The sequence below is a fragment of the Galeopterus variegatus genome, unplaced genomic scaffold, assembly GCF_000696425.1.
Source record: "Galeopterus variegatus unplaced genomic scaffold, G_variegatus-3.0.2 Scaffold252, whole genome shotgun sequence".
Lineage (NCBI taxonomy): Eukaryota > Metazoa > Chordata > Mammalia > Dermoptera > Cynocephalidae > Galeopterus > Galeopterus variegatus.
Window position 1 is genome coordinate 497,415 of NW_007726363.1, and position 25,618 is coordinate 523,032.

Sequence of the window (25,618 nt, forward strand, 5' to 3'; positions counted from 1 at the left end):
CAATCATGGGCTCCTTGGGCTGAAGCTTTTTTTTTTTTTTTTTTTTTTTTTCTTCCTTTCTTTCTTTTTCTTTTTTTTTTCTTTTCTTTCTTTCTTTTTTTTTTTTTTTATCAGAATGTTCTGTTCGATGCCATTTATCCTTGATGATAGAAAATTGCGCTGTTGCCAGGACGCTGCTGCTGCCGCTGAAATAGAGGGCAGGAGCCACATTTCCATTTTCCGGCTTGAAAGCTATTCAAATGAATTTGCAGAGAGGGGGGAAAATCTAGCGATAAACAAATGAGAATAAATCGAGTTCCCCTTTCCATTCTTTCCTTTAAATGGGTAGCTCTTCATTTCCGATATAAAGATTTTTGTTCATCAGTGTTTGAGAATACCTGGGAGGTAGTGTAAGCCAACGTACAATTTATTTTGATGCTGTTAAAGTGACTAAGCACATAAACATTTAAAAAGAAGTGTGTATCTAAATATATGTAAAATATAAGAATTATATATAATAGATCGTGCACATACATACCTCACACAATTCCAAACTACAATGTAAGATAAATTCTCTCAGCAGCGTTTCTATTGAATATAATTTGCAAGCAATGCTGGTTGTCAATGGTTATGGACTTCTTGCTGGTTGTGTACATATAGGTATTGCTAGATGGGATAATTTTTAAAGCCCTCCCCCCATTTATGTATTTAGGACGTTATATAATTTAATTGTCCTGTAGGTCTTAACTAATTAAAAAATCCTCCTCTTCAAAAATAATAATTTAAAAAGTCACTTTGTTATATGTTTCTTTCAAGTTAGTTTTCCAGATTTATCTTTAAAGTTTTGTTTCTAAGTTAGAAAATACAAGTCAAAAGAGTTGGTATGCTGTGTCTCTAAAAGATATGTAATAAAGAAAGGCTGAAGCCTGTGCTTCCCTTCTTTAAAATTTAGATTCTTTGCTAGCTTAGAGAGATCATGTATTAGAACTGAAGGGATCACATCCAAAATATGTCATTTTAAAAATGAGCACTTAAAAAATACAACCTTTGTGACACTCTGTCACTCTCTGTGTGTGCATATATGTATGTATGTATAGAATGGAACATTTTATAATACATAATCGATCTATATCTATCTATAATGAAACCCTAGGAATGTCTTGACAGAAGCTGTAAAACTGGTAGGGCCCTCACTGTGTTTTAATAACTAAATAACTTTTGTTTAATTCTGATTCTAATGTTTTGTTTTAAAGTCATATAGGCAGTTAGGAAATTTTGAGTAACACAAAATCCTTTAAAATACAGCATCTAATTATATTAGAGATTTTAGCTACTACTTTAAACTTAAAAAAAAAAAAAAAACCCACCCGACAACATTTTAAAACTTCACATTTTTTAAAGAGTCGTGGGTCTCTGACTACTACGTTTTTAGCTACATGGCTGTTTCTGAGTGATAGGCCACCTCAGGGCAAAGCAGGGTTGCACAGAGAATAATAGGATAAAATCAGAAAGAGAGAAAGGGCGAGGGTGAATTTGTATTGATATTCCGAACTTTTCCAATAGAATTTTCGGGTGACTCCTTTCAGGCAGCCATGATTCCTAGTTACCGATTCACGAATAATTCTTGTTTAGCTGCAAGTTTTTCTGTTTAGAAATCATCATAATAATTTGGAAACAATTAACACCGTCGGATGAAGATAAATAAAGCAAGAAATCGTTCCGAGAAAGTCCAGTTTGCTTGCGTTTGTTGTGGTAAAAACAATTGGAGGTGACTTAGAGTGTTTGGCCACTGAGATTCCCTCTCCTCTACCCTTGGCCCTGGGAATTGTGTTATGGACAAAAAGCTTCACCAGCTGGCTGCTTTTCCAGTTGAGGCAACTCACAAAGTTCCTCCGGCGAATTCCGCGCCCCCCGCCCCGCCTCCTCCCCAGGTACGGGCTTGGGGCGGGCCGCGGGAGTCCGGCGCCGCCAGGACACAAAGGCAAAGGCGTGGACGCTTAGGCGGGGCTGCCGGGCTCCAGCAGATGGGACCCCCTTCCCGAGCCCCCGCACCCCTTGCCCTGGAAAGAGCCTGACTCCAGGTCCCTCCCCTTGCTCCCCAGACTCCGCGCGGGACTGGCGTATGGAACGTTATGCAAAAGAAGGGTGACAAGGTGGGGGTACACGCAGGAAGGACCCCTAATCTCCCAGCGTTGGGTCGTGCCGAGACTTCTCTCCCTGGTCTATCCTGCAATGTCTTCATCTCGGGTCACTTACTGGGCTTTGGCCACGTAGTGTGGACCGGTTTGGAGTGTGGCCTCCAGACAGGGGGCAGTGAAAGGGGAGGAGAAAGTGGTGAAAGGAAGGATAAGGTCTTTGAGTGCTAACCTAAAGGAATTTGAAAGGGGAAACTTGACGAAGTTGTCTGCAGGAATTCTGTACCTTGTAAAAAGTAGGGTTCAGCTGGTTGAATGGGCTGTAGGTGTTGGGACCTCTTGTTGTACCAGTGTCTTTGTGCGGCTGGGCATGCAGAGTTGTGAAAAAAGTTGAGCTTTGGGTGGAATTGTATAAGCAAAGAGTGGAGAGCATGGGGTCACATCCCGGATGAGAGAACCTCCACCTCCACCCTTTCAGTCCTGTTCTCCCAGAGAGTACTGAGCGCACGTTGACCTACACTTTGGGGCGCCCTCTTCTAGATAATGCAGCTAAAATCACAGTCAAGTTAGGAGGAGATCTTTCTCCCCTCCAACAGGTGTATACCCTAAGCATTAAAAATGAAAGCGATTTTTTCTTTACCTTCTGAGATCTCAGGAATATGGGACTTGCCTTTTTCCTCAACAAAAGAACAAGCAGTTCTGAAAGGCTGCAGAAACACTCACCCAAGGGGTTCCAGTATCCAGGAATGTCACATGCAGTGGAAACACAAAAGCTCAACATTTTGATATTTTAAAAGATTTACTTTCTTTTAAATCCTCTTTGTAAATGCCTGGTTGTAGCAACGTGAAAGTGCTTTCGTGTGAAAACATGCGGCAGGGTTCCCTTCCTTTTTCATGTATACTAGCAGCTGCGAAACATTCCAAATGAACTAGAAGGTCATTATGGAGACTATTAATAAGACGACATTCAGTGCCAGCCTCATCAATTAGACAAAAGTCTTGTCCCAGAAAATTAGAAAAGAGAAATCAACTGTGCTTACAAATACAAAGTACTATAAATTCTACATTGCCTCCCAAATCCCAAACAACTTTTCATAATTAACTGGCTCTTGTGCTATTAACCCACCCCACTCAAGCTCTGTTTCCCCTGTGTTCCAGGGCTGCATTTATACTTATTTCTAAAGTCTCCAGAGCTTTGAGATGTGCAATGCAAACAATAAAGAATCACACTGAATCACATTAATCCTGCTTTGATCTGGGAAGGGAGATCATAACAGAAATCAGGTCACTACACAGATAAGTGCTGTTGTGAAAGCGAGCCCTTCTCTCTCTCTCTCTCTCTCTCTCTCTCTCTCTCTCTCTCCTTTCATTTCTTCTCATTTTCTATTTTTTTTTTTCCTTCAAGGTATCTCCCCTGGCTTTAGGACACCCATTGCTAGTTGACAAACTGGAAAGTGTCAATATAAACTATGAACAACATGTGATTTAAAAGGGGGGGAATTAAGTATCTTAGAAAAAATGTAGCCTTTTTTTGGTCTTATATATCTAGATACCAGAGTTAATGTACTCACCATATCTACCTGCTTATTTACATAAACACATCGGATCTTCTTCCAAATACATGCCCCAAAAGTGACCTCCACAGGAACTTGACTGGGGAAAATAAAAAAAGTTGTATTTCCTCTGCTTTCTTTTACCCTGAGTCTTGTAAGCATAGAATAATAGCAGTTAATCTGCTTAGATAATTTAAGACTTAAAGATTAGAAGACCTATACTGACAATTTCAAAATTCAAGTCTGAGTACTTTGGCTAAGGAAAGCTTAGGAGATGACAGATGTGATAAAAGAACTGCCAAAAACTAGACTTTATTAAAACTAAAAAGTGTGATGTTTTTGCATCTTTGAAAGAAATGATTTTTATAATGTTCACTCAATCCAAATGTGTCCCTAAACAAACAACTGCAGGGGTACTTTATTTTAGGCTACCTGATATTTATACACACAATACAGTATTTCACTCTGCTTGCATATACTCATACAGATAAATTTTATAGTGCTTTTCAATACACCACCCATATATGTAAATATAGTTAATCAGTTAGTATAGTTAATATAGCTGAGCTACATACTCAACACAAGTGATGTGTGCATAATCATAAGCATTCATACTATGTACACATCCTTCCTCTCATTTCTCAGTTCTCTGTGATAGCATCAACATTATATTGCACGAGGCTGCTTATGTAGCTACCATCTTCAGAATTTGTAGAATGGGAGAAATACATGCAGATATCTGAATTAGTTAAAAACTATTCTGCTTCAAATCCTCCCTATTAAAGTTGATTTTCACTTAACCTCAATGGGCCAGTCTTAATGACAGCCCAAATCACATGGACACCAAGGCTACCCAAATGCGTTTACATGTAAGACAAAATACATAAAACTGCTTTGCCTCAAATATCTCCTTTTAAAGGGATTTTAAGGCACTGGTCTGGGAACACAGCTTGGAAGGAGGACTAAAGTAGAAAGAGGGAGTTCAGGGGGAAAGAGGGTAAAGAGTGAAAGTAGGTGAAAGAAAGAGAACCACATGAATAATTACTTAGGCAGAAAAATCTTTTGTGGCTATAGACTGTATCCTGTGAATTGTTGAGGATATTTACAGATTCAACATCTGCCCTCGCCTTATTGGCCACCCTTTCCCTTGATCCATTCCTCTAAATCTGCTACCATTAAAATTACATTCTAGAAAATTTGTAGTGGAAGCTACCAAAATATTCCTATATAAACCATTGGGGACATTTCATTGGATACAGATACATAAAGCATTGCATTAAGTATCCCAGGAATGCTCATTTTCATGATATTTAGCTGAAAAATTCATTGCATTTATATGCTGATTTGTGCATTGTCTTACTTGTGACTTAACTGACTCTACAGTTTATTTTATAAGCTGACTTTACACATATTTTGAAGTAAAAAACACTTCCTCTTTGGAATAGCAATGAGTGCTGGTTACTTGTTGGTCCTTAAAGATGGGAAGAAACATTCTATCTTAATTATATTTAGAGTTTTGTTAAAAATTACAACCTTTTCAGTCTGCTCCCTTTCTTTTATCAGTATCCCAAGAGCCTAGCATGTCACATGTGTGTAAGGAGAGAGAATAGACCTCCTTGTCTTTTTAATTAAAGTTTACACAGCTTGTAGAAAGTAGTAATTTTCTAGAAAATTAGATCATTTTAGATCACTGTAGTTCCACTCTTCTATCTTTAGCATGATTCTAAGCAAATTTTGCCCTTTAAACACCATAAATTAAGCAAAGATTGCTGGAGCAGTATTCTGAATTTAAAGTATTTGGATTTAGAAATCTGACCCCACCTTTATGAGAGTAAATATAAATGATGGATCCTACCATTTATACATAGTGGGACAATCTGTGTTGGCTTCTGTATGGCATGTCCAAGTGACATGTGACAGTTCTCATTTCTGCCTGCTAGAAACAGCATCATTTTTACTTTTCTCATTCTGGGGCTTGTGATTCACATGCGCAAAAGGACCTTCTTAAGTCAACTGTTTCTTTTCTAAACAAGGTGGAAACCAGACTTAACTTGGAAATAATCAAGGTATTGAAACCAAAGGATTGGGAAAAAAAAAAGAATGGGAATTATTTTTTATTAAAAGTGTTATGCTTACTTTTAGGAGACTTAGCTGAAATTCTTAGTGGCAGCTCTCCATTGCCTACAGAGGAAAGACAAGTTCTGTATCGTTGCATACTTGGAGAGGCAGTAGAACCTAGTGGTGAGCGTGAGCTCTAGAGCTAGACTGCTGGATAATCTTGAACAAGTTATTTCACTTCTCTGATTCTCAGTTTCCTTTTGGTACAACTGGAGTAATAAGAGAACTGACTTATATGGCAATGCAGAATTAAATGAGGTAAATGCCTGTAAAATGCTTAGCAAGGTGCTTTTTGAAAAGCAAATGTTCAAAGAATACTAGCTAATACTTAACATTAACATTAATACAATGCTTAACAAGGCCTTTTAATTTCTGCTTCTGCATATGCTATCCCCTTATTCTAGAAAGTTCTCCCTGGCTCCTTGCCTACCTGGCTAACTTCTCACCTCTCCAATTCAGCTCAAGTGACACCACCCCTGGGAAATCTTTTCTGATCTTTGAAATTAGGTGCTTTCTTTATGCCTCCATAGTACCCACTGCTTATTTCTTTTATAGCATTTTGCAGGTTTTATTGTAATTGCTGCTTTACTTATCTGTCTCCTTTCTTAGACTATAAATTATAGCAAGCACAATGTAATATTTATGTTTCTCAGCACTCACAACTGAGCCTGATGGAGAGTAAATACTCAATATATGTATGTTGAATGAATAAATATTTAATTTTTCCTTTCTGTTTTGCTTGCATTTATAAAGAAGTTATAATTGGAAGGATTTGTCTACATTTCATTTTCTTTCCTTAGTATTCTTCAAGGAGAGTGCTAAAAAGAACCTATTATTCCCATAAGTAACTTTATGAAGAGTTTGATTATGGGCTCTATAATGAAATGTTGCCATTTTCAGGACAAAATGTCTCTGGTGAATTTTCTATTTTAATTGAAGAACTCATGGACAAGTTGGGTTACCTGTCCAATCATTAGACATTTGACCATACTATTCAGTATATGGCAAATGCATATTCCTTGGACAGTGATTTGAATTATTTATGTGAGTGTTGATAGTTAGGGTTCAACTACCATAATTCCCTAGCCAAGTGGGTTTCCCATGAATCCAATTATGTCATTGGTTTAAAGGCCACATGTATATGTAAAAGTAGTTAATAGGGATTGGAGGGACAATAAAAATTTCAAAAGACCATTTAGGCTCATTTCACTGGCATCTTAGGTTCATATAATTCTTGATCCATTCACCCTCACTATGGCAGGCTAGTATAAGGAAAGACTAGTATAAACTATGAAATGTTAGAATTATGGAATATTGTAATCTACTCTATAGAAAATATTTACACAAGCCAGGGACCAATACTCTGTGGCCAAGACCCATGACTGGCTCTGCTTTAATGAGTAGGTCAGAATTCTTTGTAATTATTTCATTAATCGTCAGAAACAGTTGTTACTGGAGTATTTGAAAGCAGTTTGTTTTCTTAAGAAGATTAATTACCCCCTGCAAAGCTTATTTAATTAGATCTGTAAACTCTCTTTCTTCCACCAAAGGAAAAGTTAAGCTAATTCCCCATCTTGGAATTATCAAATGTTTCAAAGGCGTAAAGTCCAAATTAACTAGATTTTCCTGGAATAACTTAATAAATATACAAGTTAAGTGATAATAATGATGATTCCTGCTGTTCTGCTCATGTAAACTATAATTAATGTTTCTAACCTTTTCCCTAGCCTTCTTGAAAATAAAATAAAGCAATACAAAATTACAGCAGAAAAAAATAAATTTCATTTCATTGTGAGAAAGATAGAATTTCTATTGATGATGAAGAGATATTAGTGTCCTCAAACTAAAGAATGAAGTACATATTTTGATTTGATTGCAGGTACAGAGAATGGATGTCACAGGAAGCTGAAAAAAGGGCTCAGGAAGGGTCATGCTCTCTATTTTCTTGCACCCAGCCAAGGCACACTTAAGTCATCATAGAGCCAGTACTGCTTGATACCCAAGACAGCGCTAACCCCACACTCGCTCTTTCCCATGAGGCATGTCAGTTGTCTACTCAGAAAAGGGAGATCAAAGAAAGGGAAGGAATGGAGAGACAGGAACTGTATTTTGCTCTGGGCATGAAACAATGTGGGATATGGGATGCTAAGATTAGGAAATGCTAAATTATCAGCAAGTTTTGCCATGCAAATGGATGTTTCCTTTTCTGCCACTTCTTTCATGGCACTTCCTATTTATTTATGGATTTGAAGTGGCTTTAATAACTGACATGTAAGACAAAACAAATATTTTATTCTGCCCACTCTCACTTCCGATTCAAGCTATGGAGTTGCTCACAGCAGGCTGACCAAGAAATTTCTGACAATGGAACTAATCATTAACTGGTTTTATTATTAACACAACAACATACATAAAAAACCCTTGCTTTCTTTTTCCTATGTAGATAATACTGGTCCAGAAAAAGACAATCCTCTCCTCCCTCCAAATATCAAAGTCAGTTTTTGTCACATAAATATGGCTTAACTGGTCCATCTACCAATTATATTTAAAAGATGTTCAAACAAGAGCCTACAACTTCTCTTGGAAGTTTATTCCTTGTGGTTGCTGAAAGGATAGTGTGAAAACTTTATTGTTTCAGATCAGACCTCCCAAGCTTGACTGTGAATTTTTATGCCTGAGTAGCTAAAAAACTCCAAGAAAAACACAGCTCAAACCACCACATTTTGCTTGCTTTCAGGTTCAAACCCTATAAAACCACCACATTTTGTATGCTTTCCACCCCAAACCATAAATTGGCATGGGATCTCACTAGATGCATTGCTCAGTTGTAACTGAAATATTTACCAAGCTTGACAATATTTTTGGCTAACTTGTCACTAACTTGGAATGCAGGTGAAACAGGCTGAATTCTCAGCAATAGTTTCTTCATTTTGATCCTTTTACCTTACCCCTTTCACCCAACTAAGGACACAAGCCATTTTGTTGTCTTTTGTCAATCATTAATCCCTCTGTGACAATCCACTGATGCTTACATTGCGTTGGACATTTCTAACTCTTTTCTTCCTCTCAAAACTTACCTCTTCTGTGTATCATTCCTTCAGGTTATGTACTTTGAGGCTAATCAGATAATCAGGTTTTGCTAAGGTGTTAACAGATTATAAAATTCTTAGGGAATGCATATGGCACTAGATGGTAAGTTCATTGTGGGCAGGGATGGTCTCTTGCTGACAATTTAGAATTGCCAGATAAAATACAAGATTTTAATTTGCTAAATCTGACAGCCCTATGACCATTGTGTCTTCATTTCCTAGTAGCCCCCACACAGTAGGTACTTAATCAATATTGGTTGCTTATGAATAAATGAAAGTAGGGAGGATATATGAGGATACTTAAAGTTCATGGAAAAATAGAATTAAAAGACAATATAAATCTTTCCATGAACTTTTTGAAGTACCCTTGTATATCTTCAAATCTTTTGATTCTCTCTAAATTATAGAACATAAGGAGCTGGCTCAACCTGTAGGCTTGGCTGTCATATGATCTAAGGCCTCTGAGTTTTGTTTTGGATGGAGGTTGGGGTAGACATGGTCTCTGAAATTCTTCATTCTATTTTTTTCTTGTGGCCATTCTTCTAGAAAAGTATCCTTCTTCCTTGGAGGAACCTGTAGGACAGAAATGGGTGAGAGAGGGAACACCTGTCATCTCAGTTTACTAAGGGAAGAGCAATCCTAATGACTGGATGGGGGGGTGGGGGGTGGTGATTGAGAGAATGGGAGGCTAAACCAATTGTCTTCTTTTCTTACCAGAAGTGGGAGATCCCTTGAAAAGTACAAATCAGATACTCCTGGGAGCCCATGGATGCTGGGAGGGAAAGAAATAATAGCAGTTTGGATTAACTGACTAGAATCTTTTATAAATAGTCCTGATGCCCCAAAGTCATCATCATGAGATTTCTTAAGCCCTCTTGGAAGGGGAAAAATTGTCTCAACATGTTTATTTTATAATTATGTTAAATTATCAATTTCATTTATTATTGCAACTGCTATAAAGTCAAAAGGGTGCTTTTGCTGTAAGAACTAGGGGCTATTGGACATAAAGGCAGTATTGGCTTTACCTTTATTTATTTCACCTATCATTTTCTTCAGGAAGTTCTCAGAACTTTCCCAGTATTATATTAGGCTCCTCGTTGGCATGGGACAGTCAGTATCTCTTGGAAAAATGAGACTTGGAAAATTAAGAACTTGGTGGGTAGAGTGCTTACACTTTATCCAGGGGCCTCGTAAATGCATCATATGTTAGCATGTGGTCTGTTTATTTAGACCTGTGACTGAAGTTCATGTAGATATATTTTCATGTGTTGACTGCCCCCAAAAGAGAAGGGTGAATACTTTAACCGGGAGACAAATAAGCTCTGAGCCAGACTGAGTCCACACACTCCCTCAGATTCTGTTTTGTAAATGGATTATCTCTGCCACTTGTTTATCTCATTTCTAAAATTTACTTCTGGCCTCAGGCACGTTGACAGATTGAGGAAAACTATGTGCCTTCTTGCTACTGAACTCTGTTCATTTAACAAAACAAGGTCAAATGCCTTAAAGGCCGATCCGGGCAGAGCGCTTTCAAAGGTGTAGAATTTTGGTTTTCTAACACATGATGGTTAAAAATGTGGATTTTGGAGTCAGCTTTATCTGGAATGGAATTTTTGATCTGTCTCTTTAATAGCTGGAATAAAGTTATTTTACCATTCTAAGCTCTAATTTTCTAGTATATACAGAGGAAATAATTATAGTACCTGTGGTATAGGGTTGTTGTCAGGATTAACTGATCTATTGCATGGAGAGTCTAGCCCATATGTAGTAAGTGCTCAATAAATGACAGTCATTATGGTTCAAAGTCTGGAACAGAATATTTGCTTTTTAAACAGAATCTCAGGATGTTTCCATTCAACAAACACACCTGTGTGGCCTGGATCCCACTTGTGGGCCACAGTGGGAACTGTGGCAGTAATGTTCCTGTACTGCATTCTGGGCCGCTCCCCTGAATGTCCAGCTTCTGGTTTAACTGGAAGTTGGGAGACAGGGTTAGGACACTTTTGCACCCTCTGACATTGCCAGAGTTGAAGCTAGGTAGAAGGTGGGTGAGGCCTCCCTAGTGTCAGCCCAAATTGCCTCTGACCTTCCCAGCTGCTCCTCCTGCCCAACTTTTGGGGGTGGTTTTGGGGACAGTGCATTCTCAGTACTGCAGAGGTGGTGGCTGGGCCCACTGCCTGAGGCCCTGCTGGGTTCCTGGCCCTGCCCCAACCTTCCAATGCTCTTCTGGCTCAACCAGAAGTTCAGGTGTGAGGTGGCCTGGTGGTGTGTGTTGGCCTGGGAGAATGGGTGGGGTGGGGTGGAAAACACTTGAGCAATGAATCTAGAGGCCCCAGGGAAGTTTTGTGGTTTTTTTGTAAGTGGAGTTTTACTTCATACCATTTGTCCCTTCTACCTTCTTTGAGATTTTAGTGGGTTCAATTCCACTGTGAGCTAAAGGCCACTGCAGATGAATTGTGAAAAGAAGAGATCAGGGGAAGACAGAAGAACTTGAGATGGGTTCCTCCCTTTGATATTTGCTCTCCTCCTAAAAGCATCCTTTTCCTTTTATTCTTTCTAGAATGTCCATCCATTTCTGGCCTTCACAGAAAGAAAAGCTGAGATTAAAAGTCTTAGGAGCTTCAAAATTCTTATTTTTTTCATCTTTGCTTATCTTTCCAACCCTATCTTCTATTCTGTTTGCCATTCTTTTTTAGAATATAGGAAAGGGGATCTTTTAAATTAACACTCAAAACATGAAAAGAAAAACAACTTCAGAATAAAACAAAACAGAGAGAAATGAAGCTAGCAAAGTAAGAAAGATGGAGGAGGAGGAAGGGTTAGTTTCTAAATCCCATGTTAGCAGGAAACTGTCTTGAGTTAATACGGAGCAGGCAAGCCTTTTTCTCTTACTTAAACTTCAGAAAAGGATTTGCTGAAACTTGATTAAAAATGGAAAGGGTAATCCTGGCGTGGGGGTCAGGGGAGGGGGGACGACTCCCAAAAGATTAGTGATGATATTGAACAACTCAAAGTGGTGAGGAAATCTGGCCGCATGTCTTAAGATGCCTCATCCAGGTAGAACAAGAGCTTTAGAATTATCTCTTGATATTGGTAATAATTGCTGGTATCCTGCTAGTATTGGTAATTTTAAATTTTAGATACTTTTTTTTTGGTGCTAGCTGTGATGTATTTTATGTATAAGATAAGAATTAGATTTATAAGCTTGCTTTGGTAGGCTTTACTTTTTATTTAGCATTAACTTAGTTCATATTTACTTATTTAATTTTCAGCTTATTCAAAACAGCCGTTAATTCTAGGTGAATCACAGCAAAACCAAAAGATGCTTCCTGTATGTATGGAAGCAGTCAATCAAGGAGACTCCTAAAATATGAAAAAGCCAACTAACTTAGACCATAATTAATAAGAAAAGCAAAAGTTTTTCTTTTACAGGATTATATCATTTATATGGATTTGTATAACAAACGTTGTAAATACTATTGCAATGGTAAGGGACTCTGCTTTGAAAGAATCCCAGGAGTTTCATATCTCTAGCACAGGGGCAGCCACCAATGGCCATCATCTTTGTGCTTTTGATGCCAGAACAGTGCTGTGCACATGGACACTCCAGTGTTTCTCAAACCAAACCCGGCTGTGGTGAATAGGGGAGGGGGAATTTTAAGGAAAAGTTATTTATTTGTTTGAATGCTTATGTTAGCATCCTTATCGCCTCAGTGGTAATCTGGTTTAAGAAACATACTCCAATTTTCCTCCTGAGACTAAGTGCTCAGAATATTTTAATTAAAATATTTTTTGTTCCTGTTTGTTGAGCAGTTATTATGTGTCAGGCCCTTAAATGTCTGGGGTGCTCAGGACTCCTCACAGGAGATATCCCTTACTGCTGCACAGCCCAGTGATGTGGGAATCCTAATTGTTGTACACATCATCTCGCTTATTGCCAGAGCTCGATACATCATACAAAATAGGAGCAACAGCCAGGAGAGGAATCCAAGGACCAATTTGTTGGAATAAAGCAAAACAGGGCTTTACCATATGGGAGATATATCTAAGATGGGTTTATTAGACGCAGGATGATTTTTCTTGTAGCCTAAGGGCTTTCTGGAGGGAATGTGAAATCTTTTCATTATGACCACATGATTGCCAGATGTGGACATAGTGAAATATACTGTGTGTGTGTGTGTGCGCGCGCATGTGCTCACATACATGCATGTGCAAAAGTGGCAAATTCTGTCTCATATACCCAGTTTCAGTTTATCTCACCCTCATTTTCTTATGCAAATTTCTTCATGAACCTTCTGAATATTCAGCAGTACTCTTCCCCCCTCCCTCCTTCCATATTGGAATAAATTCATGTTCCACCAATACGTAAAGCGAGTGCCAATAAAATAATGGTAAAACATGGTTGTTTTATAAAGGATTTTGTTAGTCTTGTGCTCTAATAGTACGATGTAATGATATGCTCCAACTTTAAAATTTATAATGACTATTGACACCATTAATCAGAATATGCCATATGAACAGCTCAGGGATCTATTGAATTAAGCTGTCATGTGGTTGCAATCATACCTTTTTAACTGCCATCAGAGGTAACTGTCAGCAACACCATATCTTCTCTCCAGTCTATTATGGTTTCAGTTCCCTAGGGTTCCATCCCAAGTCCAGGGTGATTTGTATGGTACACTAATGACCTGCTGATTATCTGTACAAAAGTGAAATCATACACTGTTCAGGCAACACAGTGATTCCACGCAAAAGCAAAGGACTGTCTGGTGTCAAAATAATACCATACTCTAACTTTGATAAAGAATTTTTAACTGACTATGAGGTACTATTTGGTGCTGGAGTGTGTGGCAGAAATAATGTCTATTCAAATAAATAACAAGTTGGCAGCAAGTAAATTTCGTGTGTGTGTGTGTGTGTGTGTGTGTGTGTGTGTGTGTGTGTGTGAAAAGATGGTGTTTAGACAGCTATTTCTGTTCACGTTTTTGGTTCTAATTTTGAAAAGTATAGAAACTAGTCCAATATCTTTTTTTCAGTTGGTGTTTATTCATGTTGGCAATTATTATTTTTTATAGAAATGTAATTGATTATACATATTTGCAGTATACAGTGTTGAATATCAATACCTGTGTACAATGTGTGATGATCAAATCAGTATAATTAGCATATTCATCATTACAACACATTATCATTTCTTGATTATTAATATATGTTTTATATTATAATATGTCATTGAAGTGTTTTCTTAATAGGTTGTGAACATGTGTAGTGAACACTATCTATTTATCTACCTATTTATACATTGATCTACCTCTTCAGTCTGCTTCCATGAGCAGATCTGGGGCTGTAGGGGCCAGGTGAAGCCACCTCAATACTCTATGTGGGTGTGCCTTCCCCACAGAGTCTCCCTTCTGAACCTGAGGACACAGTAGAGAACCTGGTTTGGCACTGGAAAACCATTTAAAATCCTACCCTGATGCTCTTTTGCCCTGCCCCCATGCCTTGTTGGCTCTGCAGTCTGGCCTGAAAGTGTGTGTGTGTGTGTGTGTGTGTGTGTGTGTGTGTGTGTGTGTGTGTGTGTGTCTAATGGACTGATTTTCCCTAGGGGCCTTGCCACTGAGTCATTTATCTGTTTAGTGATGGAGAAGAATTCCTGCTGAGACTCTGACCCAGATTCCAAAGAGTTGTTCCAAAACTTGGCTTGTTTGCTTATTTGTTTGTTTATTTTTGAACTTTCAGTGACTATTTAAGCCTATTGTTATATACCAGGCAATATGCTAGGCTCTGGAGTAATAATAATGAACAAGATTCAGTCTCAACTCTCAAGCCCTTTATAGTATTGTAGGAGCTAGTTCTTGGTCAACTGGCAATTGCCAAATGCTAAATAGACTGTCAAAGATCCCTTGTTAGCTCAATCCAGAAAATACTTAAAGAGAATGTACATTGCAGCACTGGCAAAATAAAGTCTCCTCCACTAGACTGTAAGCTTGTTTAGGACAAGAACTGAGTCTTGTCCCTGGAATTATTCAAAGTTCTGGGCATGAGAGGCACAAAGAGCATGTGTTTTATCAAGTGTTGCTGACTTTTTTGAAATGCCTAAGAAAACAATCTTCAGCAATGGACAGTAAGAAGAGGGGCTTTGGTGTCAGTTATGGCTTTAACCTCTAAGGATAGTTTGATTTAGTAACCAGTGACAGCACCATCCCATCAAATTTATTCATCCATTTCAAAACGTGTCTTTAGCAGCTGTGATATGTCAGGGCATGTGCTAGGTGCTGTGGATTCAAAGAACAAGATAGAAACAGGATCTTTCCTCATGTAGCTCACAGTAGAAGGGGTCTGGGGACCTCACAACAGGTAGGTAAAGAGGATTCTAATAAAGTGTGTTAAGTTTAGTGAAAGGAAGACTACTCTTGCGTAGACTATTTAAGGGATGAGGTTAAGAGGTCAGGGAGAAGAGTGCTTCAGGCATAGGGACAAGGTATGCAAAGGCCTGGAGGTAAGAATGAGCATGGTGCATTCCAGGGACTTAAATATATTCGGAGTCATTGAACTGTCGCCTGCAATGAGATGAGCTTGAGATGAGGCTGGGGAGGTGATCAGGGCCAGATCCTGAAGGGCCTTGTAGGGCATATGAAACAGTTTGAACTCCATCTAAGATCAAAGGGAATTTATTGAAGGGATTTAAGCAGGACAGCACCATGATAAAATTTGTATTTTAGAAAGATTACCTGAGCTACATATTGGGTGGGGGATTGGAGAGGGTGAGAGATATACTTATTAGAAAGCAGTAATCCAGGTGGGAGATGACCCATAATGTGGTACACTGGGAGAAAGTATAAGTTTGAGAATCCAACAAGACTGGGCTCTAAAACTTACTATCTATGTGACTGTTAGCAAGTAATCAATTTTTCATGGCCTCCGAATTTTTTTCCTGCAAAATGGAGTAACTTTACCTATCTAATGAGGGACTTCAATGGAATACTGTATGTTACGATGCCAGACATTACAGGATACACTTGTAAATGATAGCCCCTTCCTGCTGCTGTCAGTGAAACTCCCTTCTCCTACCTCCTTGTATGTCTTTCCCTTTCATGTACAATGTGTTGGTTTTAAATAGGAGGTTTTGTTACTGTTGTTGGTCCTTTTTGTCCCTGGACTACGTGCATGGGGAAGGCTCCTCCTTTCTTCTGACTCCTTGCCTGCTGCATTTCTCCCAGAATGCCCCAGGCCACCACAAGTTTACCTCTAAAAATCGGTTCTTTTGAAGACTTTATTCCGGTTAGGGTGATGTCCTAACCAATGAAAACCAAGCTGGGCGAGGACTAAAATTTTTACTTCCTTCCCTTTTGGGACTTTCTGGTAACTGAATTCTCCTCCTCATGCCCTCGGAATGCAGCTCGAGTGTTGTCTTTGGCTCTCCTCAAGGCTGCTGCTTAAGCACTTGTGGAGAGAGGACTTTGTATTTTTATAGAACAGATCTTATTTTCACTCTGTGAATATTCCAAAATCCTGTCATATTTTCCTTTCTGACATCTCTAAGACTCATCTTTTCCCACTGGTCTCCAATAACTAACATCCTTTCCCATATTTTGACCTTCTTTTTCTTCTACTCCTAATAAATACCTCCATTGTGGTCTCTATTCCTGAGTGCTGTCTGTTAAAGTAATCTCTTTGGTGCTTTCCTTACACCATGTTTTTAAAATGCCGTCATTGCTTTCTCTCATTTATGTTAAATCTGCACTTCAGGGACTTTCACTGTTTTTTATTCCCTGATTATTTTTTCCCTGCTGGTTTTCCCTATTTTATCCTAATTTCTTAATACCTGACCTCCTTATATGCATTCTTTTTATTTCCCTCCCTCACTTTTGTTTTCCTAGGCAGTTTTAAAGCTGTCTCCTCCCGGCCAAGAACATTTTCTTTCCTTTTTGAATGCCAAATCCAGCCTCAAACAAGTTGTATCCTGAAACCCCTCTCTATTTCTGTCATAGCTCTCTCCTTCACAGTTGCTAATGTCTCCCTCTTCATGATGATAGTTTATTTTAATTGAGTGATGCTGTCGCTATGCAACAGAGCGAATGTGTATGCCCTTTGGTATAAACAGATCTTACCATTTTGTAGGGAAGATCCTTGCTAGTAGTTGACTTAGGTTCATTCTCTTGCCTCCATTGCTGCTACCTTGGTTTGCAGGTGACAGTTTCAGACACTTCCTGCTTGATCTCACTACCTTCACCTCATCCTCAGAGATGGCTTTCTGATCTGGTCCCTTTCCCTTCTTAAACAAAGCAAACCAACAAAGCTTCTGGCTTTCCCTAGCCTGTAGAAGAAAGTTGACCTTCCTTAGGTGTGTATCAAGTACCCTGGCCCTCCTCACTGTTTTAGACTCACCCTGTCACTTTTCACCACAAATCCTAAATCCCAGTCACACCGAACTGCTTGAGGAGGCAATGTACTATGTGCAGAGTTCGAGAGTGGACTGCTATAGGCCAAATCTAGTCTGTACAACTCTGCCATCTTTTAGAAACTGAAAGATTTCACATACAAATGTTTGTCTGGCTTCATCGTAGAAAATATGGCAATGCTGCACCACATACCCACCTGGTGGGGGAGAGCTGGCATGGAATAGAGGCTGCCCCTTTAGCTGAAGTGGGTTTTCTCTCCAATCTGCCAGTTTCTCTGTTTTGTACCCCCAACATTGGGGCAAAGTATCATTTGCCATTTATCATTGCTCTTGTGCTTTTAAAAAATCTTCTGGTATTAAGAGAAAATTGTACCATGTCTTTATAGATAAGTAAAAAATGGGCAAATACTATTTTACATCTCAAGAAATGTATGAGGCCCACTTTACACTTTCATTATCCTATTCCTTGTAGGTATCTGAGTTTGGACCTCTGACTAAGTGGCTTAGTACTGAGGGTCTGTGTTCAAATTCTGGCTCCATTGCTTACTAGCCATGTGGCTTTGACCAAGTTACTTAAACATTTTCTGCCTCAGTTTCCACATCTATAAATTGAGGATGACAATAGTATATACCTCATAGAGTTTTTGTGAAGACTATATGAGATGTAGAGAATTTAGCAGAAGGATTGGAACATGAAAAGTACTCAATAAATCTTAACTACATTATTATCACTATTATTATTAGTATTCTATTTTCCCCAAATCTAAGGTGGGAATGTCAGGTCTATGAGGGACATGGTTTTGGGCAGAGGGTCATTTGGTGCCTGTTTAATCACATCTTCCCAGCTATCACTTTTTCCACTTAATAGCTGTGATCCTGGTCAAGTTATTTAACCTCTCAATAGCAGTATCATAGTAATACCATTCACATCTTTGGGGATGACCACTGAGTACATGTGACATGTACTGAGACAACCATATACTTTGTGTAATGGGTGTCGGCTACATAATAAGTACACAGTAAATGGTGGCTCATATTGTCGTCAGCTGCTCTCTTTCTTGCTCAGGGTACATCACCTGAGAGTTGTGGGGATCTGGGGAGCCACGTGGCCCACCTGCATGTGTTATGTGGTGCCCACACTTCTACAAGAGCTTTTCAAAAATTAAAACATAATTTACATACCATAAGATTCACTCTCTTAAGTGTACAATCCAGTGGTTTTTAGTATAGTCACAAAATTGCACAATCATTGCCACTAATTCCAGAATGTCTCCATTATTTCCAGAAATAAACCTTATACCCATTAGCAGTTGTCCCCCGTTCCACATTTGCCCCAGCCCTAGGAAACCACTACTCTACTTTCAATCTCTATGGATTTCCCTATTCTAGACATTTTCATAAAAATGAAGTCATACATACAATGAATGATTGCACATGGGCTTTTGCCTATGTGTTTTCCTTAAAAATAAAGCAACATCTTTTTTCAGAAAATACATCGTACTGGGAATGTGAATGAGGCCTAAATAAGAAGTGTTGAATAGGAAGGTAGCACAGGCTAAGACTATGCTAAGGTCACAGAAATAAAACCAAACAGACATGGAGTCTAGGGGTCAATTTGAGTAGGTTAAGAATGTTGAGGAGCTGCAAACTGTTAGTATAAAGAAGTAACCAAGCTAGGTTTCCTTGGATTCTTTACAATCTGGCCTACAATACCCCATAAGGATCTCAAATGCCCATCTGTGGACTGGCTGCATAGGATTCTTCTGGAAACTGATTAAAAATATAGGTTCTGGACTCTTTCTCAGGCTCACTGAATCAGAATCCCCAGGGTGGGAGTTTAGGAAGCACCACAGATGGTTCTGCCAGGCATTGGATTTGGAAATCACTGAGACACTGATTTGTGTTGTTGTGTTCCATCCTCAACAACATTGCTCTGTAATGTTGATATTCTTTTTAAGTTCACATGTCTGATGTTCTTAATAGATTATTTACAACTAGGGCTTAGTTTTCTTTGCCCATCTCAGTGTGCCCCACACACGGTCTTACACAAAGTAGGGGCTCAGCATATGTGAGAAGATTGGTTATACAGGAACCTTGAGGGGATCGCTGGGATATTGCTGGCCACAACGTCATTAAGGTCAGCAGGTCTAATCGATCTTTCCTGCCATTCTAAGCATTCTTTGAGATTTCAAGGCTGGCATTTGTCTTTAGGGTTCTGACTTGTGACCCAGTGGTCTGGAGCCCTTTGATATTTGGGCTTCAGAGGATGTCCCCAGAGTAGCCCTTCAGGGGGACCTTCCAGCCCTCTGCATGGTGTTGATAGTAGAGGGATTACCAAATGTATGAGTGGTTCCTACGCCTGGAATATCAGAGTCCCTCAGGGAGCTTATTAACGTGGAGATTCCTGTGCCTCTCCTCAGACCCACTGAACCGGATTGTTGTCCAGGAAGGGGATGTTACTACCCAGATACTACTAAAATACAGTTCTAGAGTTTGAGGAATATGACTTTCCTGCCTGTGTCGGGAGCAAAACAATGTGTTCTGTTTATGGGGATTTACTTGGGCAGGGCTATAGACTGGAATTTGGGAGACCTGGGCTCAGTCCTGGCTCTACCTTTTAGTCCTTGAGTGACACTGGGTAAGCCATTTGCCTTTCAGTTTGCTTCCTTGTAAAGTGAGAGATTTGGACTAAGGGAGACATCAGGAATGTAGACATGATCATTGATCTATAGGAAGCTTCTTTATAGGCCCAGACATCAGTTCTAATGGATTCACCTCTTCTGTGTACCCCGAGAATAGAAATGCTTTCTCAGACTGGGGTTAGCAGGTGTTCAGTATAATTGGAGGCAAAGTTGCTAAAGCCCACTGTCTGGAGGTTTGGGGGTTAGTGTGGAATGGTGGTGAGATTAAACAAGAAGCACGTGAAGCCCCTTTCTTTTACTTCTTCACTGTCCCCCCCTTTCTCTGTTCTTCCCCATATTCCAGTTTTTAAGAGTTTCTGCATACAAGCTCCATTTATAAGTCACAGCTACCTCATGGAAGTGTTCAAGTCACCAGTTGCTAATACTGTAGTATAAAATGCTCAAATCTAGTGACTGGAAGACTTTTTGCTTAAGCTCTATCTGTCATATTTAAGAAGTTAGAGTGGGTGGGTAATAGCACATGGATGCTGGGTTCCTGGAGCCTGAGGAATGGGACAGATGAGCACAGCAAGAAGGGGATGGCAACCAAAGAGTCATTGATTTGGCAATTTTGACCAGTACCCTGGCAGTGGTGCTATAATACATTGCTTTTGGTGTTTTTGGCAGAGATGACCTAAAATACTGATGCTTCATCTAAATCATCATTGGGTGAGTTCTTATATCATTCTGTCTCATTTTGTTAAAGACTCTGGGATTCAATCATATTGATTGCTCAGGAACTGGATATGGCTTATGTTACTATTCTTCTAACTTTTCATGGGATCTTAAATACAAGTTTGTCCCCAGATATTATTATTTTTTTCAGCTCTCCCTCAGGTCACATAGTCACTAATCCATTCAGGTCAGCCCTGTACAATACTGTGAAGAAGCAACTGTTTTTAGATTCTCTGGGCTCTTTGTCCTCTTTCCCTAGTATATCCCTTCCTAGCCCTCTCATTCTACACCCTTTATGCATGCAGATTCACTTGCATTTAATTGCAATTACAATTTTTTCTTTTTCTTTGGTACAGCAAAATTAATGAAGGAAGAGAGAATCCTTAGGCTATTTTGTGTGTTCCTGTAGTCTCTGCCCCATTGTCTGGAAAACCACAGACTTCATTTTGATGCCAATGAATCCATCATCAGGCTTTATTTAAGCCGTGTATTTACCAAGATCCTCACTTGAGCAGTGGCTTAACTTTGTAATCTTTGATTTATAATTTTACAGTTGCTGAGACAGACGGAAAACCCATCCGTTTGTAGGAGCATGGCCTTTTCCTGTATTGCTTCTTACCACTGACGCTGAGCTCCTTGAGCCCTGGCCCCTGGACACCATCGTCAGGAAGACTTCATGAATGTGCTGCCCACCCTCTGAGAGAAGAGGAACATCAACTACAGTTTCTCACTAAATTGCCTTCTTCATTTCAAGTAATGGCTGTCATCAGGGTCAGATTAAAGATGAACCAGCTGGACAACTACTTGGAAGACTGACCTCTAAGGGCAATGAAATGTCAATACTGTGCTAACACAGCCATGAAAATACAAGGAGAGGAAAATGTATTTATCAGCCCTTTTCTCAGGGAGAATTCTGTGTGGGGTTAGAAGGAATAGTTTGATAAATATTCCTTAGGGGTGTTGAGTAGAGAGGAATTAGGATATAAAGAAGTGTGAGACTGTCCTGTTTTTCCTACAAGGATATATAAGTTAGGTGCTCCAGCTGGATTGTTTATGACCATGGAGGGTAGGCTGAGTACTGCAATGGTCCTCCTGCTCTGTTCTTCCCCATGCAGAGCTCAGCCTTTCCTCTAGTAGAAATTGAACAAGTAGTAGTTTGAAGGAGACACCAATTCATTAGCCTATGTGTCTCTTCTCTGTGTTTCCAGACTTGACAATGAAAACATTGGCATAGACTATGTATTTCCCAGTTCTAGTATATGAGCCCTTAGAGTGCCTTTGTTCACTTGGAGGTGAGGGTCATTGCTAACATTGTTGTTCAAGTCAAATGGAACTTGAACTCTTTGCCTATGGGGCATATGATCAGACCCTGTGTTGTATTAATTAGATCAATAGACATACCAGATGGGGCTGGGACATTAAAAGATATTTGACTGAAGGTTGATATTGCTGGTTATTTGTAGATAAGGACATTATGGAACATGCTTGTAATCATGAAATATAGAACTGGTGGATACATTTAATAACTCAACAAATAGTTAAGTACCTACTGTACACTATTGAGACTTAGGAGCAAGATACACATGGTTCCTACCCCCATGGAGCTTACACTCTAGCTTCTCCTTAGGTATGAAGAACAGTGACTACAACAAATGAGTGGCCGCAAAGATATCCTTGAGCCCAGGTTACCAATTAATAGGGTAATTCCTATTGCCTTAATCATACCTAGTGACCATGCTCTTAATCCTGCATTCCATAAATGCTCTATGAACATGAGCTTTTTCCCTCTAGCACATTGTGCAAATGTCCTACAGTGCCAGGGGAAGGGGTTAGGGTTAGTAGGGCTTCTGGGGGGAAAGCAGGAAGTGATTTGGGTCAGGATATAGGAAGGGACAGGATTCAGGGACCAGCTATTGCTTCTGTTCTGTGTAGGAAACTGAGGCATGAAAAATGCTGGGCTGGAAACTTTGAGACCTGGATTTTAGTCTTTATTCTGACAAACCCTGTGACTGAGGGCAACTCACTTCATGCTCCACTTGGATGCCTCTTAAGTGACTCCAGACCCCTTCCAGCTCTAAAAATGTTAAGGCCAGACTGCAGGCTATAGCTGGCCAGTTTCTAACTCTCCTGTTCCTAAGCCATTAGGTCAAATAGATCTTTAATAGTTGTTTGACTGTTATTTTTTTGGAGGAGGTATCTCATCAGCCTTCTAGGATACAATGAGTTTGCTCCTCCCCTTTGAAGTTAAGAAGGTTCTAGCAACATACTCTGTAGAGTGCATAGGGGCTTTACTCCCTCCTTCATCCCTTCTTCTTTCCCTGCCTTTCCCCCTCTCCTTTCCTTCCTCACATTTCTGTTGAGCATATGCCATGTGCCATGTACTGGGTGTGTGCTAAGTTTGAAGATATAAGGCCAACCTGAAACTTTCCCAGACTCCAGATTTATAGGAGAGGGAAACAAATCTCTCCTTCCATTTGTCTGCCAGCTTTTCCTTTGGAGAGAGTCAACCATGTGCCGGGAGAGTGTGCCGGTGGTACTCTCAGGGTAACCAATTACAGGCAGATGCCCCATTCTGTTCAAGCAACTTTGGAGTGCCCTGAGATACACATCAGATAGTCATTTAGGCCCAGAGTCACTGTGAAAGAGCTATCTCCAGATATAAGAAAGAAACAATCTTTTACATCTAGGGATAAATCTGTAGAGGGACAGTCCTTCATACAGTGAAGGTCTTTGAATGCTCCACCCACTGCAACCTATCCCTGCCCAGGTAAGGAGAATATAGGCAACTACATCCTAAACTTAAAAAACACCTGCCAATAAATAGACATTTTTCATATGTATTGTGCTTCACATATTCCCTGTGGCTGTTGACCTTTTCAAAAAAGAAAGGAAAAACATTAATCAAACAAAAAGATGTTGCTATGAATTCTTGCTTCACTGTGAGCCCTATACAAGCAACTTCTCCTCATCTTTGTTTCTCCCATCATTATCAAATCTATTTGATACATATCTCTGAGTGCAGAAAATATTCATGGAAAAACAAGTCTAGGAAATTTTAAATTCAGAATTGCTAGTACTATTTGGTTTGAGAATTTTATCCTGGGAAATAATTTTAAGGACTTCAATTTCTGGCTAAAATGATGGAATTAATTACTCTTGACTCTCAATTTTACTTCCCAGTTGAGGTCAAAGAACAGACAGACACCTCCAGTTAATGTCTATATCTCTCCATGGCCATAAGCTTCAATTTTCTCACTCGTATTCATTTCTTGTAATGTACATCATTACTAAATGGATTGATCAGTGTCTCATCTCCTCTCTTTGTTTTTATTTTTCCTCGAGTGAATATAGTAAAAATAGTGTAAGGTTCATAAGACAGAATGGCTGGCAGGACTTAGAAGAGAAACAAAGGGCATGGGTAACTCACATAAATAGAAAATCAGTCTTGGAATGATTGACAACACATTCAAATATTTTAATGCAGTGTTACTCCCATTAAGCAGAATTAGTAAATCTATATGACTCTAACTAAGTGTTCTAATGAAAAGGGGAGCACACTATCAATTATCTAACATTTCCAAATGTCTGGATATTGGCCATTGTGAAGGCAAGACAGACAGATAACGGACTCATCTTTCGCCTTCTCATTTGCAATGGTCTGGAGTCTTGTAGCTCTAGACATTGACTCTAGGCAATTTGCATTTGTTCTCACTCTCCCTTTTGAAAGAAAACAAAAATCTTATTTTTCCAACCAATTAAAACTCTTCTGCTTCAGCTAGGATGAAAGAATTAGTTCTGTCTCCTTGTATATAATTGCATGTTTCATCTTTCTTGTTTTAATGATTGACAGAAAACTGATAAACTGAGACATCTCTGAATCAGAGTTGAATGTACTCTTTTGGTGGCCCCATTGCTAATTTGTTTGACTATTTTGCAGGATTTCTTACTCTGTAATGAAAAGGTTTATTAAATTTATGAGGGGTGCAAAGCTTTCTGAATACTAATGAACCTATTTTCCAAAATTTAAATGTTCTTTTTGTCAGTGAATGCCTGTCTCAACCTAACCAGGATCCAAATTGAATAATGAAGAAAATTAGAATCTATTGTACCCTCAAGAGAAATTGTATGTGAATTGTAATAGAATATGGAAGGGGAAAGGGGTCACATTTTAGGAAAAAGAATAGATAATTTAGATTATTTTAAAAAAGGATTAACCCAGGAAAACTCAATTCTTTTCAAAGAAACATACTCAGTCATTCCAGGAGCAGAATTTTCCACTGCACAAGCAACCTGTACCTTTGGTTAGTTTAGAATGAGAGTAAAGTCATTATCATATGGAAATTCATGCTAGGTTTCAGTGGTTACAATTTACTAACCTTATTCTGAGACAAGGCTGTTACATGCCTGTGATGAAATGGGAAAATCAATAAGCTTGAAAAATGAACACTGTTCTGCGGAGAAGTTCAATAGGGAGATAGAGTGTGGGAAATTGCCCCAGTTCTTCCTTTGAGCATAATGTAATGAGGCTGTCCTTGGTCAATAGGTTTACTTCCATTGGCCTGATGTTATCACTAATAAAGTTGATGATTGCAATGCCTTTCCCTTTCCAGCACCTGAGGGGCACTGTGGGAACCTGGCTATCCATCTGGTTGATCAGGGAGACAGTCTGGGAGAACGTCAACAACCCCACAAACTGCCGAACATGATCAGGGACAGAAATGTGTGCATATGCAGTAAACTAAAGCAGTGGATGGGAAGTGAGGGAGAATGTAAAGATGAGACTGTGCAAGTCTGGGAATTTGTCCCTGCCATAAACATGAAAGAGAAAGGAAAGTATCGACTGGAAAAGGATGAGGTGAGGAAAGATCTTGAAGTAGAGGGAAAAAAGGGAAGAGGGAATGTCTCTAGTGTTTGTTAAAGTTAATTCTCCTGAGATTTCAGGAGGAAGAAAAGAAGATCAAGACAGAGAGAAACAGGTTTCAAACCA

General features: G+C 39.3%; 1 long non-coding RNA gene across 1 annotated transcript in view; it reads left to right on the forward strand.

Moving 5' to 3' along the window:
• The window catches only part of LOC103585546, a 34,386-nt gene extending 12,317 nt beyond the window's left edge, over positions 1–22,069 (forward strand). Inside the window, exon 2 of the long non-coding RNA XR_550083.1 lies at positions 21,185–22,069. This is a non-coding gene — a long non-coding RNA (uncharacterized LOC103585546). The remainder of the gene's footprint in view (positions 1–21,184) is intronic.
• The last annotated feature ends 3,549 nt before the right edge of the window (positions 22,070–25,618 follow it).